This window comes from Sinocyclocheilus grahami, unplaced genomic scaffold, assembly GCF_001515645.1.
Source record: "Sinocyclocheilus grahami isolate Dianchi unplaced genomic scaffold, SAMN03320097.WGS_v1.1 scaffold913.1, whole genome shotgun sequence".
NCBI classification, from domain to species: Eukaryota; Metazoa; Chordata; class Actinopteri; order Cypriniformes; family Cyprinidae; genus Sinocyclocheilus; species Sinocyclocheilus grahami.
In genome coordinates this window covers 317,836-321,089 of record NW_015506092.1, presented here as the reverse complement: position 1 = coordinate 321,089, position 3,254 = coordinate 317,836, and positions in this window count along the sequence as shown.

Here is a 3,254-nt window from a genome sequence, read left to right as displayed (position 1 = left end):
GAACGCAAAATATCTTTGCGAGAGAACGCAAAAGGGAACACAAATATCTTTGCGAGAGAACGCAAAAGTTTTCCGAGGGAATGCAAATTTTCTCGAGGGAATGCAAAAGTTTTGCAAGGGAACGCAAAATATCTTTGCGAGAGAACAAAAGTTTTGCGAGGGAACGCAAAGTTTCTCGAGGGAACGCAAAAGTTTTGCGAGAGAACACAAAAGGGAATGCAAAATATCTTTGCGAGAGAACGGAAAAGTTTTGCGAGGGAACGCAAAAGTTTTGTGAGGGAACGCAAATATCTTTGCGAGAGAACGCAAACGTTTTGTGAGGGAACGGCAAATATCTTTGCGAGAGAACACAAAAGTTTTGCGAGGGAACGCAAAAGTTTTGTGAGCGAACGCAAATATCTTTGCGAGAGAACGCAAACGTTTTGTGAGGGAACGCAGAATATCTTTGCGAGAGAACACAAAAGGGAAGGCAAATATCTTTGCGAGAGAACACAAAAGTTTCTCGAGGGAACGCAAAGTTTCTCGAAGGAACGCAAAAGTTTTGCGAGAGAACGCAAAAGTTTCTCGAGGGAACGCAAAAGTTTCTCGAGGGAACACAAAGTTTCTCGAGGGAACGCAAAAGTTTTGCGAGAGAACGCAAAAAAAGAAATGTCCTCCCACGCCGAATTTTTTCCCCCACCACCATGTCCCTTTAGGGCAGGGGTGTCAAACTCAGTTCCTGGAGGGCCGCAGCCCTGCATAGTTTAGTTCCAACCCTGCTCCAACACACATACCATGTAGTTTTCAAATAAGACTTATTGACTTGATTAGCTGGATCAGGTGTGTTTAATTAGGGTTGCATCTAAACTGTGCAGAGCTGTGGCCCTCCAGGAACTGAGTTTGACACCCCTGCTTTAGGGGCTCTGTAATTAAGCCTTTTGAAAATCGTATGTGTTTCTGAAGTTTTTATTGTATAGAAAAAAACTGTCCTTTCTGTTCACCCAGCGCCCCCTGCAGGAACAACACGGGACAGTTATTACATAATAGCAGGCACTTCAGTTAACCGGTGGCAGATGCACAGCTGAAACGAAGAACAAACACATGCCCAAACTACTGAGACGACTGACTAGTTTCTAGAAACAGATATCTTAGAGAAAGAACGGTAAGTAGCCTATACAGGCGGTTTGTAGAGTCAATTTTGCAGAAAAGGTCAGGTGAGCAAATTCCTGTTTATAGTAACGTTAAATGCATGCTGTTTGCAAAGGAGTGTCAGGACAATTTCGAGTACTGATCACGCGTTTTCTTATAATGGCACTTCAATGTTGTAACAACGTTAGCTTGGTTTCTTTCCTTCATGCGTTCCAAGTATGCAACTGTACAGTGTAAAAGTTCACTATTGTTAATATCGCTTAGATTTACACACGCCCCATATTACTGAAGCGAAGTCCGACAGCCTCTTTTCCGGGAATCGGTTCTTTCGAGTAGTTAATTTAGACAGAACCGGTTCATATCAGATACCGCGGTTCTTTTACTTCGAACGTGATACCGACATCCGATGCCGCGTGTTCTAAAAGCTGGTTTTTATCTAAGTAAATCTTGATACTACGATATTATAACATTTAACTAGTTTCTAGAAACAGATATCTTAGAGAAAGAACGGTAAGTAGCCTATACAGGCGGTTTGTAGAGTCAATTTTGCAGAAAAGGTCAGGTGAGCAAATTCCTGTTTATAGTAACGTTAAATGCATGCTGTTTGCAAAGGAGTGTCAGGACAATTTCGAGTACTGATCACGCGTTTTCTTATAATGGCACTTCAATGTTGTAACAACGTAAGCTTGTCTTCATGCGTTCCAAGTATGCAACTGTACAGTGTAAAAGTTCACTATTGTTAATATCGCTTAGATTTACACACGCCCCATATTACTGAAGCGAAGTCCGACAGCCTCTTTTCCGGGAATCGGTTCTTTCGAGTAGTTAATTTAGACAGAACCGGTTCATATCAGATACCGCGGTTCTTTTACTTCGAACGTGATACCGACATCCGATGCCGCGTGTTCTAAAAGCTGGTTTTTATCTAAGTAAATCTTGATACTACGATATTATAACATTTAGGCTACTGCAATTTAATGTGCCCCAGTTTAATTTGTTGCAGCCATTATTCAGCTCATTAATAATATGTCGTTTCAAACCTTTTTCAATAATCAACGCTGCACGCGAGAAGGGTCTGGCTGCAGCTAGCGCGTGCACTTCCGCTAGCGACGTCACTTGCAGTCTTTATTATTTTTTATTTTGTTCTATTTATTGATTACTTTTTGTTTGAATCTCTCAGCATTTTACAACAGTAGCCAGGTGGTGAAGACCAGAAAAAATAAACTAAATTACGAAGTCCCTTGCAATCGACACGAATCGTGCGTGTTGCCAATGAAGACAAGACGCTGTGCTGGTGATTAAACGATGTCTAACATAACACTAAGCCAAACACCAAAAAAACAACTACATATGTGTGTATGTACAACCACACACACATACATATATACTGTATATGTACATACACATTTATCAATTCAATATATATATTATTTCATTTCCATTTAGTTTGTTGAAGTATTAAAATAACTAAAATTAAATAAAACTAAAAACTGAATAAAAGACCTATACAGACATAATAACTTCAGACATAATGTAACTCAAATTAAAATACACAACAAATACAACTAATACAAATCAAATGACAGTAGTTTATCAGTAATCCTAAAAAATAACACTGCCTATCACACATGCTAAAAAACAACAACTTACTGACACATAGTAAGAAATGGTTATAAAAACTGAAACAGAAGCGAAACAAGTAATAGGAAAGAGGAGAAATAAAAAGCAATACTTATGAAAACTAATGAAAGTACTATACAAGTATAAGTATTTAGTACAATGCTCCTGCAAGAAAAAGATAAGACCCGCAAATCCGTGGCCACAGAACAGCAGAATATGAACGCATGCACAAAGTCTCTCTTCCTCCTGTAGAAAAACAGAAACACTTAACATGGCTTAATGTATTAAGATACATTAAGTGCAATTAAAAGATCAAATTCGATATATAGTTATTATTTAATGTACTACAAGGCAAGCAGATGGCCTTTCACTTGTCCTCCCATACAGCAAAACGCTTAATGTGGCATAATAACAGATGATAAAGACAATTCAGTAGCCTATATGTCTTGTTGTTGACTCAAAGTATATACAGAACAGCAAATATGAACGTGCATTATGAAATGCAT